At 36.0% G+C, this 14,972-nt stretch overlaps 1 pseudogene; it reads right to left on the bottom strand.

The window, feature by feature from the left end:
- Positions 1–3,679: 3,679 nt before the first annotated feature.
- Positions 3,680–3,989, bottom strand: LOC148162090 (prefoldin subunit 6 pseudogene; annotated as a pseudogene).
- Positions 3,990–14,972: the final 10,983 nt, after the last annotated feature.

The following is a 14,972-nucleotide window of genomic DNA, read 5'->3' as shown; positions in this document are numbered from 1 at the left end:
AGCGAGCCCGATGCGGGGCTTGATCCCAGGACTCTGGGATCATGACCTGAGCCAAAGGCAGACACTTAATGACTGAGCCACCCAGATGCCACATAAATAAGTAAATGTAAATTTAAAAGATGTAAGAGCTTACAAAAGATGTAAGAGCTAAAACCATAAAACTCTTAGATGAAAATATAGGAAAAGCAACTCAAAAGTGTCAATAATACAATTTGATTCCCAAATAAGCAAAGGGATTGAACAGACATTTCTTGGGGGGTTAGGTTGGGGGGGTATATGGTCAATAAGCAAACGAAGATTCTTATCATAAGCATAAGGGAAATGCAAATCAAAACCACCATGAGATACCGCTTATTATTTCACTCATAGGAGGAATCACTGCTCTGAAATTAAGATTTTGATCACACAATATGGTACTGGCTCTTATTTAAAAAGCAAAAGATAGTAAGTGTTGGCAAGAATGTAGAGAACACTTCAGCATCGCTGGTGGAATTGTAAAATAGTGCAACCATTGTGGAAAACAGTATGGAAGTCCCTCAAAAATTAGCAAAAGTATGACAATATGATTCAGCAATATCATCTCTGTGTATATATGCAAAAGAACTGGGAACAGGAATTCAAAAAGATATTTGTTCAAAACAGCATTAGTTACAATAGCCAAAAAAGTGCGTCATTGAAGTATTCATCAACAAACAATATATGATAAATACTACATAAAAAATCTCTTTGCTTTGTCCTGTTTGTTTGTTTATTTGTTTGTTTATTTTTAAAAAGAACTGTACCTGCAATGTGGGGTTTGAACTCACAACCACAAGATCAAGAGTTGCATGCTCTACTGACTTAGCCAGTCAGGTGCTCCATGAGGCGTTTCCCCATTTTTTATATAAATCTTTTTTAGTTTTACATTTTACCTATAAGTTCATAATCTATTTTTTAGCTAATTTTATTTAAAGTGTGAGATTTAGGTTGAGGTTTATTTGTTTTTATTTGGTTTTTTCTTCTAAATGTCCACATTTGCTCCAGCACTATTTGTAGAACTATTATTAATCATCCCTTCTATTAATTTTGCACTTTTATCAAAAAATACAGGTAAATTTGTGTGGGTGTATTTCTGATTGTTCATTTTCTTCTATTTATTTTTGTGTCTGTCCCTTTGTAAATACCATATTGTCTTGATTAAAATCTTAATTAGGGATCAGTGATTCCTCCCATTTTATTTTTCTTTCAAAATTATTTTGACTTTTATAGAGCTTTTCTTTCCCTTATTAGTTTTAGAGTAAGCTTTGTTTCTGTGTAAACTTTGTTGGGATTTTGATAGGAATTGCATTAAACATAAATATAAACCAATTGGAGAGAACTAGCATCTTTACTATATTGGTCTTCCAATCAATATCTTTTCAATTATTCCATTCTCAATGATTTTTTCAACAGCAGTTGGTAGTTTTTCAACATATAGATCTTTATGTGTTTTGTTAGATTTATTTAAAGATAAGTACTATATTTAATTTTGTTTGGAGCAATAACAAATGATATTGTTCTGTACTTCATTTCTGCATATTTATTTTCCACATATAAAAAGACAGTTGATTTTTGCGTTGATTCCATATCTGGGGACTTTGCTAACCATGACTTAGTTTTTGAATGGTGATATATAATAATTTTATCTTTTATTCATTTAGTAAGTAGATTAAACAGTGGTTAATTAGCAAAGTCAGGCAACACTTGACAAAGGTAGGAGTGTCTGCTTCAAAAGTCTTACGTGATTCTACTAACTCCATTGTGACAACTCACTTTACTCCATTCTTTGACCTGAACAGATATCTAATTTAACTACAAGGTTATACAAGCAAAGAGAAAAGAAGAGCTAGTTAAGTATATGATTTAGTTTTTACAATGTTAACCTCATAGGGCTACATCAAACTTTAAAACTTCTACATGTCAAAGGAAAAAACAGTGAAAAGGCTATTTGTAGGATGGGAAGAAATATTTGTAAATGGGATATATACTAGGGGATCAGTATATGGAAATAAATAACCAACTTATAGAACTCAACAATGGAAAACAATGTTATGTATTTATGTATTTAAACAGCCCAGAACCATATAGTAGCTTGTGATTTTGTAGTTTAGCAATTTGGGTTGGACAGAGGTGGCAGGGTTTTGTTTGTGTGTGTTTTTTTAAGATTTTTATTTTTTCTTAAGTAATCTTTATACCTAATGTGGGAATTGAACTTATAACCCTGAAATCAAGAGTTGCACAGACTATGGACTGAGCCAGCCAGGCACCCCTGGGCAGTTCTTTTGCTTTGTGTTGGGCTGGGTTTTTAGTCAGCTATTGTGTTGGCTAGGGACTAGCTGGTCTAGGATGGCCATTTTTATTTATTCATTTTTTCAACTTTTCTGAGATATTACTGACTAAAAACATTGTACAAGTTTACCTCATTAAGTATACAATACGATAATTTGAAATAGATATATATTGTGAAGTGATTATCACAATAATCCTTTGGCCATTTTTACATCAGATTATTTTTCAAGTTTACCTCATTAAGTGTACAATATGATAATGTGAAACACATATATATTGGGAAGTGATTATCTTCATAATCCTTTGCTCATTTTTACCATTACATTGTTTTCCATTGTTGAGTTCTATAAGTTGGTTATTTATTTCCATATACTGATCCCCTAGTATATATCCCATTTACAAATATTTCTTCCCATCCTACAAATAGCCTTTTCACTGTTTTTTCCTTTGACTGTAGAAGTTTTAAAATTTGATGTAGCCCTATATGTTTATTTTTATTTTCAGTGTCATATCCAAGAAATCATTCTTAAATCTGATATCCTGAAAGATTTTGCTAGTAATTTTTTCTAGGAGTTTTAGTCATTGGTCTTGCATTTAGGTCTTTAATCCATTTTGAGTTAATTTTTACATGTGCTATGAAGTAGCTGTCCAAATCCATTCCTTTGCATGTGGATATCCAGTTTTCCCAAAACATTTTGTTTAACTGACTTTTCTCTCATTGTGTGGTCTTGGTATTCTTTTTTTTTTTTAAGATTTTATTTATTTATTTGAAAGAGAGAAAATGAGACAGAGCAAGCACATGAGAAGGGGGAAGGTCAGAAGGAGAAGCAGACTCCCCGCTGAGCAGGGAGCCCGATGTGGGACTCAATCCCGGGACTCCAGGATCATGACCTGAGCCGAAGGCAGTTCCTTAACCAACTGAGAAACTATTCTTATTGAAATTATTTGACCATATGCAGGAGTTTATTTCAGGACTTCCTAGTCTGTTCCATATATGTTCCATATATCTATGTTCCATAGATATACAGACATCTATCTTAAGCCATGTCATCTTGTAGTGTAGGTTTTGAAATCAAGTTTGAGGCCTCTAACTTTATTCTTTTATTTTCCCCAAGATTTTGAAGTTGAAGTTGAAGTTTGAAGAAGTTGAAGTTCCATATGAATTTTGAGATAGCTTTTTCCTATTTTTCCAAATATATCATTGAGATTTTGATGGGGATTGCATTGAATTTGTATACTACTTTGGGTAGTATGGCTTTTTTTTTTTTTTTTTTTGGTCAGAAAACAGTCAGGTATTTTCACATTTGATTAGCTATAGTGTAGATCCTGGAGCTGCCCCATTCCCTCTCCTCTGCTTCCCTTCACCATGGTGTCAGAACTTCCCAGAAACCCTTGCCTTGGCTTTCTGGGCCTGCTGGAAACCCTGCTATAGCCAAGCCAGGGTTTCCCTCTGTTGCTGTGACTGCTATTGGAGGTCCTAGAGCTGGGATCTTATTGCTTAATTTCAAGTAGCAGAGTACCAGAAGTTTAAAGACCACACTGGACCCATCCAGTAGGGCCAATTCCTCTTTCACAATATTATTTTCTGTTAGTTGAGCCTCAAGCTGCTGCCACACTGACATGGATTTACTCCAGTCCTTCTCTAGCTGCTATTTCTCCATTTCTCCCGGTAGCTTCATCTGGATTAGCCCCACCCTCTATGGAGGGGACAAAGGCATTCTCCCTTCACTATTTTTTTTTAAATTTATTTATTTGACAGAGAGAGAGAGACATAGCAAGAGAGGGAACACAAGCAGGGGGAGCGGGAAAGGGAGAAGCAGACTTCCCGCCGAGCAGGGAGCCTGATGCAGGACTCGATTCCAGGACCCTGGGACTGTGACCTGAGCCGAAGATAGACGCTTAATGACGGAGCCACCAAGGTGCCCCTCTGCCTTCACTATTAATAAATCTGGAATTCAGGGCATCTCAGTGGTTCAGTTGCTTAAGTGACTGACTCTTGATTTTGGTTCTGGTTGTGATCTCAGGGTCATGATTTCAGGGTTGTAAAATTAAGCCCCAAATCAGGCTCCTTGGTCAATTAGAGAGTCTGCTGGAGATTCTTTCCCTCTGCACCTCTACCCATTCACACATTCTCTCTCTTAAATAAATAAATAAATAAATAATAAATAAATAAATAAATAAATAAAATCTTTAAAAAAAATAATGAACCTGGAAATCTAGTATGGACATTTTAACAATGGCAAATCTTCCAACCTATGGATACAGAATGTCTTTTTACTTATTTGGGACTTCTTTGATTTCCTTTAGCAAACACTTTGCTATTTTTTATTGTGTCTTTCACCACCTTTATTCCTAATTTTCCATCTTGATGTTACAGTGAATTGAACTGTTTTCTTAATTTCCTTTTCATACTTATCATTGTTAGTGTATAAAATTGTACCTGATTTTGATTTGTGTGTGTGTATGTGTAATGATTAGGGGTTTCTACATATAAGATCACATTATCTGCAAACATGATATGTTTGCTACATCTTTTCCATTCTGACTGTCTTTTATTTCTTTTCTTGTTTAATTGCACTGGCCAGGAATTCTACTACTTTATTTAATACTAGCTCCAAGAATGACAATTCTTGCCTTGTTCCTGATCTTAGAGGAAAAACTTAGTCTTTAACCATTGAGTATAATGTTAACTGTGAGCTTTTCATATATAGCTTTTGTTATATTGAGATAGTTTCCTTCTATTTCTATTATTACTATTTTGTTTGTAATTTATTTGCTCCAGCTTTTTTTTAGGCTTATTAAGGTATAATGGACTTCCCATTTCTTGTTTTTCAGTGTTTTTTATGAACATTCATGAAATGTGAAAAGATGAAAAGATATTGACTTTTGTCAAATACTTTTTTTTTTTTGCATCACTGGAAATTATCATGTGATTTGTTCTTCTTTCTCTTAATGTGTTGTTATATTAATTGACTTTTATATTTTGAACCAGGCCTCCATTCTAGGAAGAAATCCCAATTGGTCACTATGTAAAATGCTTTTAATGTATTGTTGAATTTTGTTTGCTAGTATTTTGTTGATGATTTTTGCATCAGTATTCCTCAAGGATAGTGGCTTATAATCTTCTTGTAGTGTCTTTGTCTGATTCTGGTGTCAGAGTAATGCTAGCTTTATAAAATATGTTTAGAGGTGTTCTCTTTTCAGTTCTTTGAAAGAGTTTGAGCATGAGATTCTTCTTTGAATATTTGGTAGAATTGTTCAGTGAAGTTTTGTGGTCCTGGACTTTTCTTTTTGGAGACGTTTTTGATTACTGCTTCAATCTTGTTATGATAGGTCTGTTCATATTTTTATTTCTTCATGACCCACTTTTGTCATTTTGATCATTGTTTTCTATTTATCTTGTAACTTTTGTGTTCATCATTCCTCCCTTTCTGCTTCTTTAGTTTCACTGATTCTTTTGTAGTGATGTGTTTTGATTTCTTTCTCATTGCTCTTCATGTATATATTTATATACAATAGTTACCTTCCTTATGGTTGTCCTTGCAGTAGTGATAACAGACTTTCCCCTTCCTAATACATGGGTTGTGCTTCAAGATTTATTTAAATGTTAGCTGTCAATCAGGTGCATGTGAACCCTTTGATCTCACTATAATACCCTCCTGCATGTCCCCTTGTTCTATAAAATCTGTGGACAAAGTTTCAGACTTTGTGGAGAATAATTTTGCAGCTGCCATCTGCCCTATCTGCCCCCCCCCCCCATTAGTAAGTTATCCTGAATAAAACTCTGTGTAAACTGTATGGAGTCACCTGTTTTGTTTTCCAATCTCATTCGCCTTTTCAGTTTGGAGGATACTTTACTGTCCCTTCCCTACTTTCTAACAATAGTTTCATTGGGGTTTGTGTTGCTCTTTATCACTTTTTGCTTAAACTTCAAAGTCTCTCTTCAACATTTCTTTTAGATCAGATTTAGTGATGATGAACTCCCTCAATTTTTATCTAGAAAGGCCTGAATTTTCCTTTGTTTTTGAAGGACAGTTTTTTCAGAAATGGTATTGTTATTTGACACTTTTTTTCTTTAACATTTGTATATTTTATCTCTTTCCCTTCTGGCCTGCAAGTTTAATGCTGATATAATGCTGAAAATCTAATAGCAGTTTCTTTGTATATATCAAGCTACTTTTCTCTTGTTGCTTTCAAGAATCTCTCTTTGTGACTTCATAATAATTTATTTTTGACATCTCTTTAAGTCTTTTAAAATTTTTCCTGGTTGAAGTTCTTTGAGCTCCCTAAATTTGTATGTTCATTTCTCTTATCATCAGTTTCTGGCCTTAGTAATGCATACTTCTGTCCTTCTTCTGGAGTTCTAATGATGCTTTTATTGTTCTACCTGATGATGTCCTATAACTCTCACAGTCTCTGTTAACTTTTTTATTACTTTTAATTATTGCTTCTCTATCTTAGTGATTTTTAAACTCTTTTTCTTTGTGTTCATACATTCCTTTTTTGTACCTGTTCAAATTGGCTGTTGATTTCCTCTATTGAAATGTTCAATTTAGTTATTGTATTCTTCATGTCCAAAATTTGTTTGGTTCTCCTCAATAGTTTTTATCTCTTTACTGAATTCTCATTTTGTTAATGTGTCATTTTCTGATTTTGTTTAGTTGTCCATCTGACTCTTAATTCATTTAACATACTTATGACTGTTATTTCTAATTTTTTGTATGGTAATGGATCTCTATCTTTTTAGAGTCAGTTTCTAGAGATTAAATTTGTTCCTTTAAAAAAAGTATATTTCTATTTCTTTGTATGTCTCATTATTTTCTGTTTGGACTTTAGCATTTCAAAACTCAAATATCTCTCACCGTCTTTGCAGTATATTTCATACAAAGAGGACTTTCTCCAATCAGTCAGGCTAGAGAATCTGAAGAACTTTGAAGGCATTTTCTGTGGATGCATTCTCTCCATACTGTATGTACACCTCTGAACTTGCTTTTCTTTCTTTCTTTCTTTTTTTTGAACTCAGGAGCACCCAACTGTATCTGCCTAATATTGATACTGCATCTTCTCTGGTAAAGCACATTACTGTATGTCTCTCCACTATGGTAATGTGAGAATCTCCTGCTAAAGGAAGCTTGGCTGATTGCCTTTCCTCCCTCCCTCCGTCTCCCTCCTTCCTTCTTTCTTTTTTTCTTTCTTTTTTAATTTATTTATTATTTTAGACAGAGAAAGCCATCAGAGGGAGGAGCAGAGGAAGAGGCATAGAGACAAGCATACTCCACACTGAGTTGCAGAGCCTGGAGCCCTACATGTGGATTGACCTTACAATCCTGAGATCATGACCCGAGCTGAAATCAAGAGTCAGCTGCTCAACTGACTGTCCCACCCAGGTGCCCCTGACTGCCTTTGTTTTCAATACTCAGAAACATGGCATCATGTACCTGTCATTGCTTAGATTCATGAAGGACAGAAACCAGTCCCTGGGCAGCAACCTGAAAATTCAGACCACTGCACTTACATTTTCTTACTTTTTCTTCCAATGGAGAATGTAGGCTTTGGGGATGTAGGCTTTCCTACCAATTACTGGAGTAGTGGGGGAAGGAACAGCAGAGGCTCTGGTCAGTAAATTCTGGGAATTTTTCTATCTGGCTGCCCTTTGGTTAACGTACTGCTTGCCTGGAGTATAGGGATATTTTAACTGACTTTTTGATTTTACAAAGGCAATTGGCCTCTATATTGTTGTTCAATCTATGTCTATTTATATAAAGGATGACTGGTGTTTCCTATTCCCTTAACTTATTGACATTAATCTTCCCAAGCTCCACCTTTTGATGGAAGCAAATTCAAAGATAATATTTAACTGACTCTTGGTTTCAGCTCAGGTCATGATCTCATGAGTCATGGGATCAAGCCCTGCATTGGACTCCCCGCTTAGCATGGGGTCTGCTTGAAGGTTCTCTCCGTCTTCCACTTCCCCAACTCTCTCTCATACTCCTTCTCTCTCTGTCTCTCTAAAATAAATAAAAAATCTTAAAAAAACCTAAAGTGATAATATTTAAGAATCATGGATAGAGGATAAGGTTATTTGTGGACATATGTGCAAATAGTGTAGGACAAGACATAATGAAATAATCCAAATTGATTTAGAATATCAAATATATGTAACAAAATCCAAAACAGGAAACAATAAGGTATTAGATATTTTTAAATGTGTGTGCATATGGAATATATTTTCTCTACAAAATGTTACCAAACAGTACCTACCATTATGCCTCCACCTGGTAAACTACCTCAGCATTCTTGGGCAGCATTCATAATCACTATCCTCACTCTTGGTTCTTTGATATTTTACTGCTACCTTCTCTAGTAGCAGGTATTGTCCATGGCCTGGCAAATAGTTGATCTTTTTTCCTCACTTGAGAGATACCTTGGAACAGTTATGAAGTGACACCTTCAAAGAATTATTCAATTAGAACACTATGGATACTTAATGCATTCATTTGCTAGGGCTCTCATAACAAGATACCATAGATTGGGAGGTTCAAACAACAGAAATGTATTTTCTCATGGTTATAGAGACTTGAAGTCCAAGATGAAGCTGTTGGCAAGGTTGTGTTCTCCAAAGGCCTTGTATATAGCAATACAAATCTTTCACAAGAAACAAGAAAATTCTCAAATACACAACCTAACCTAAAGAAGCTGAAAAAGAACAGCAAAAAGAGCCTAAATACAGCAGGAGAAGAGAAATAAAGATTAGAGCAGAAATCAATGACAGAAATCAAAAGAACAGTTGAACAGATCAATGAAACTAGGGGCTTGTTCTTTGAAAGAATTGATAAGATAGATAACCCCTAGTCAGACTTATCAAAAAGAAAAGAGAAAGGCCCCAAATAAGAGAAATCATGAAGGAAAGAGGAGAGATCACAGCCAACATTGAAGAAATATAATTATAAGAGAATATGGTGAGCAATTATTTGCCAAAAAATTAGGCAATCTGGAAGAAAGGGATGCATTTCTAGAAACATACAAACTATCAGAACTGGGACACCTGGGTGGCTCAGTTGATTAAGCATCCAATTTTGGCTAAGGTCATGATCCCAGGGTCCTAGGATTGAGCCCCAAGTTGGGCTCCCTGCTCAGTGGAGAGTCTGCTTCTCCCTCTCCCTCTCCTGCTCTCCCTGCTTGTGCTCTCTCTCTCTGTCAAATAAATAAATAAAATCTTAAAAAAAAAATAAACTACCAAAACTAAAATAGGACCTGAACAGACCCCAAACCAGCAAAGGCATTGAAGCAGTAATCATAAATCTCCAACAAACAAGAGTCCAGGCCCGATGGCCTCCCAGAGGAATTCTACCGAACATTTAAAAATTATTTTCATTTATTATTTATTTATTTATTTAAAGATTATTTTATTTATTATTTATTTAAAGATTATTTTATTTATTTGTTTGTTTGTTTGTTTGTTTGTTTAAGAGAGACAGAGAGAGCACGAGCCAGGGGGCAGAGGGAAAGGGAGAAGCAGGCTCCCTCTGAGCAGGGAGCCCGACGTGGGGCTCTATCCCAGGACCCGGGGATCACGACCTGAGCTGAAGGCAGATGTTAACTGACTGAGCCAGCCAGGCACCCCAAACATTAAAAGAAGAATTAATACCTATTCTTCCAAAGCTTTTAAAAAAATAGAAAGGGAAGAAAAACTTCCAAACTCATTCTATGAGCCCAGCATTGTCTTTATCCAAAAACCAAAGACCCCACCAAAAAGAATTACAGACAAATATCCCTGATGAACATGGATGCAAAAATTCTTGCCAGGATACTAGCTAATAAGATCCAACAGTACATTAAAAGAATTATTCACCATGACAAAGTGGGACTTATTCCTGGGCTGGAAGGTGTCTAAAGGATACAAACACAGTGATTTGCACTCCAATGTTTATAGCAGCAATGTCCACAATAGCCAAAATATGGAGAGGCCAGATGTCCATCAACAGATGTATAGATAAAGAAGATCTCTCTCTCTCTCTCTATCTATATATAATGGAATTCATTCATTCATTCATATATACACACACACAAGGGAATATTCCATTTTACTCAGGCATCAAAAAGAATGAAATTTTGCCATTTGCAACCATATGGATGGAACTACAGAGTCTTATGCTAAGCAAAATAACTCAGTCGAAACATCATAGGATTTCATTCATATGTGAAATTTAAGAAACAAAACAGATGAGCATAGAGAAAGGGACAGAAAATAAGATGAAAACAGAGAGGGAGATAAATCATAAGAGACTCTTACCTATAGGAAACAAATTGAGTGTTGCTGGAGGGGAGGTGGGTGGAGGGATGGGGTAACTGGGTGATGGGCATTAAGGAGGGCACTTGAAATGAGCACTGGATGGTATAGGCAACTGATGAATCACTAAATTCTACCCCCGAAAATAATAATACACTATATGTTAATTAAATTGAATTTAAATAAAAAACAATAGAGTATACCAAACTTGGTGTTTGGCACAGAGTTTAATTTGGATGGCTAACCAAATGAGTCTTATATTCCTCTTTTAAAAATGTTATAACACATTTAAAGAGCTCTTCTGAGGGTAAAATCTAAAATACACATAATATCCCTCACCAAATTTGTGACAGTTGGAAACCCGTTCTTAGTCCCTGGCATGAAGGGTGAATGAGATACTTTCTGAGATCATATTGGTAAAGGTCATTCCCTTCAAGTGCCTGTTCTAGATTTCTTGGACATGGGGATATACTACCATTATAGAAAGAATATTATAGGATTTGGATTTGCAGAGAATAGCAAACAAGTAACTATTTCCTTCTTCAACTCTCTTTGGAAGTAGATTAATTTTTAATAGGATTTTCCATGGGAATAAAATAATTTATGATCAGAAGCATGTAAATTGCTTTTAAAATACTTGAGGGATGGAAAGTCTTAAAATATCCTATGGTAGTGACTTTAGGGGAGATAGTTGAGAACATTGGTTGTAAAGATGGGCTGCCAGATCATACTATGTGGATTTGCGGCAGATTACACTATGTGCTAGGCATACTGGGTAAGTTTCTCTACTTGTCTGATAAAAGTGGAAAACCATCTCTACTTTGATAACGTAATTTTGGAAACTTAATATATTTTAACCCAGTTTTGTTTCATCTATATCTCCTGTTTCTGTCTGGATTCAATTAGTATAAAAAATGACACCTATATTTTATTTAATTTATTTATTATTTTTAAAATTTTATTCATTTATTTGAGAGAAGGAGAGCACGAGTGGGTGGGGGTAGGGGAAGAGGTGGAGGGGGAGAGGTGGAGAGGAGTGGGAGGAAGAGGCGGAGGGGGAGAGGGAGAAACAGACTCTCTGCCAAGCAAGGAGCCTGACCTCAGGACCCCGGGATCATGACCCCAGCCGAAGGCAGATGCCCAACTGACTGAGCCACCCAGGCACCCCACAACCACACCGTATTTTAAATAATGAAATGTTTAATATGAAGAACTATTTAATATAAAGAATTGTTAAGTGTTTACTCAGGAGATTTGTATAATAAGAGATTGACTTTAAGAAGATTGACTTAAGAAGTAAAGAATGGGGCACCTGGATGACTCAGTCAGTTAAGTATCCAACTCAATCTCAGCTCAGGTCCTGACCTCAGGGTCATGAATTCAAGCCCTGCATTGGCCTCCCTGCTGGGCACGGATCCTACTTAAAAAAAGGGAGGGGGTAAAGAGAACTCTATAGAAATAATATAATAAGGAGCCATTTCTTGGGAGCAATACCCAAGGAAGAGTCCCTTACCTGTCTATTGTTGAAATCTAGTATGGGAAATGGCATGGTCACAGTTCACTGGATGACAGAGAAGATGCTACGGTGCCCTGCTAGACATCACTCCCTGGCACTGTTGTACATCTGCTATCTAGGGTATTAGAGAAAGCTGTACATGGAGAGTTGTCTCATAGAGCCAACCACATAAGGTGGGTTATTGGTCACATAGGCTGTTGTTGCTACCTATTATAGGAACCACTTGAGAACCTTTGATCAGTGTAGGAACCTAGCAAGAGAGTGCACCAGAACTTGGAAACAAAATCCTTTCCTCATGCAATGTCTGTCCAGTGCTCTATACTAACAAAGCTTATCACCCTTCTGGCAAAGGAAAAATATTTAGAGAGTCTCACATCTATTTTCATAATCCCCATAATAAAAGGTAAAATGATGACTGACTGACTGACTGACTGACTGACTGACTGAATGAATGAATGAATGAATGTATATCATCCCCTATCCCTACTTCCAAATTGCTTTGCAGCATGTTCCAAATATATCACTTCACCATAAACTTTTTACTCTATAAAGTTCTAAAAGATAAGGACTCTAAACAGAAATATAGCCACTCTACCATTAGCAAACCTAAAAAAATGACAATTTCTTCATAATTATCTGGTCAGTGTCTAGATTTCCCCAATTATCTCATTTTTTCACAATGTCAGTTAGGAATCCAAAGAAGTGCTACATTGCAAATATTTAATATCTATTAAATCCTTTGATTATGTTTTTCTCTATTTGTTTCCTTCTCATACATTGATAATACCAAGTAATTTTCATGTAGGATTTCTCAGGAAAAGTGGATATTGTTTGATTGCATTCTTTTGTTTCTTTGACTCCTTATTTTCTTCAAAGTTAGTCTTTTATGTATAACTTCAGATTTAAGTTTGTTGTTGTTTTTTGTCTTGCGGCAATAATTAACAAACGCTATTAAAGTCTGTAAGCTGGAGTCCCTTATTTTTATTTTTTAAAGATTTATTTATCCTAGAGAAAGAGAGAGAGCACTAGTGAGGGAGAGAGAGCAGGGGGAGGGGCAGAGGGAGAGGGAGAGAATCCTCAAGCAGAGAGATCATGACTTGAGCCAAAGGCAGATGCTTAATGATTGAGCCACCCAGATGCCCCAAGAGTTCTTTATTTTTTTTCTTTTTGAAGATTTTATTTATTTATTTGAGAGAGAGGAGAGAGAGCACAAGCAGGGGGAGCAGCAGAGGGAGAGGGAGAAGCAGGCTCCCTGAGCAGGGAGTCCATCGTGGGGCTTGATCCCAGGACCCTGGGATCACGACCTGAGCCAAAGGCAGACACTTAACAGACTGAGCCACCCAGGCGCCCCTCAAGAATTCTTTAAATTGTCAACTTGTTGCTTTTTGTTTATGAAAATTTTTCAATTAACTTTTTTATTACATAGCATCTTACAATGAGATTTGATGAATTCTACTTATTTTGGAGCTACAGCCAATAAATTCCAATGAAATAGGAGTAGTTATGTGTAAGACTGACAGACTGAAATATCTTTTGTACAAGTGATACTGACAAACGCATGACTGTGGAAACCCGAAGAACTTCAAGTTTCGGAGACGTTCTTTGAAAGAATTTATGTTTAAAATAACACATAATTTTAATCTAATAAATAAAACAAAGTTAAGGCATAACAAAGAAAAAATATGTATATATTTAGCCATTCTGACTCATATGAGGTGATATCTTTTTTTTTAATTTTTTTATTGTTATGTTAATCACCATATATTACATCATTAGTTTTTGGTGCAGTGTTCCATGATTCATTGTTTGTTCATAACACCCAGTGCTCCACGCAGAACGTGCCCTCCTCAATACCCATCACTAGGCTAACCCATCCCCCCACCCCCTCCCCTCTAGAACCCTCAGTTTGTTTTTCAGAGTCCATCATCTCTCATGGTTCGTCTCCCCCTCTGACATACTCCCCTTTTCTTCCTCTCCTGTTATCTTCTTCTTTTTCTTTTTTCTTAAAATATGTTGCGTTATTTGTTTCAGAAGTACAGATCTGTGATTCAACAGTCTTGCACAATTCACAGTGCTCACCGTAGCACATACCCTCCCCAATGTCCATCACCCAGCCACCCCATCCCTCCCACCCCAACCACTCCAGTAACACTCAGTTTGTTTCCTGAGATTAAGAATTTGACTCATATGAGGTGATATCTTATCAAACTTTTGTATTTCCCTGATGATGAGTGATATTGAGCATCTTTTTATGTGTCTATTAGCCATCTGGATGTCTTCTTTGGAAAAATGTCTATTCATGTCTTCTGCCCACTGTTTAACTGGATAGCTTTTTGGGTGTTGAGTATGAAAAGTTCTTGATATATTTTGGATACTAACCCTTTATTGGATATGTCATTTGCAAATATCCTCCCATTCTGCAGTTTACCTTTTAGTTTTATTGTTTCCTTTGTTGTGCAGAAGCTTTTTATCTTGATGAAGTCCCAATAGTTCAGTTTTGCTTTTGTATCCCTCACCTCAGGAGACCTATCTAGTAAGAAGTAGCTCTGGCCGATGTCAAATAGTTTGCTGTCTGTATTTTCCTCTAGAATTTTTATGATTTCTCACATTTAGGTCTTCTGTCGATTTTGAATTTACTTTTGTATATGGTGTAAGAAAGTAGTCCAGTTTCATTCTTCTGCATGTTGCTCTCCAGTTTACCCAACACTATTTGTTGAAGAGACTATCTTTTTTTCCATGAGATTTTCTTTCCTGCTTTGCTGACCATGTTGTGTGGGTTCATTTCTGGGTCTTCTACTCTGTTCCATTGATTTATGTTCTGTTTTTGTGTCAAACCATACTGTTTTGATCACTGCAGCT

This window comes from Eumetopias jubatus, unplaced genomic scaffold (genome assembly GCF_037043125.1).
Source record: "Eumetopias jubatus isolate StellerSeaLion01/CBP00866 unplaced genomic scaffold, mEumJub1_p1.0 scaffold_23, whole genome shotgun sequence".
Classification (NCBI taxonomy): domain Eukaryota; kingdom Metazoa; phylum Chordata; class Mammalia; order Carnivora; family Otariidae; genus Eumetopias; species Eumetopias jubatus.
Note: the sequence above shows the minus strand (reverse complement) of the source record. Positions and strands in the feature narration are given on the sequence as shown.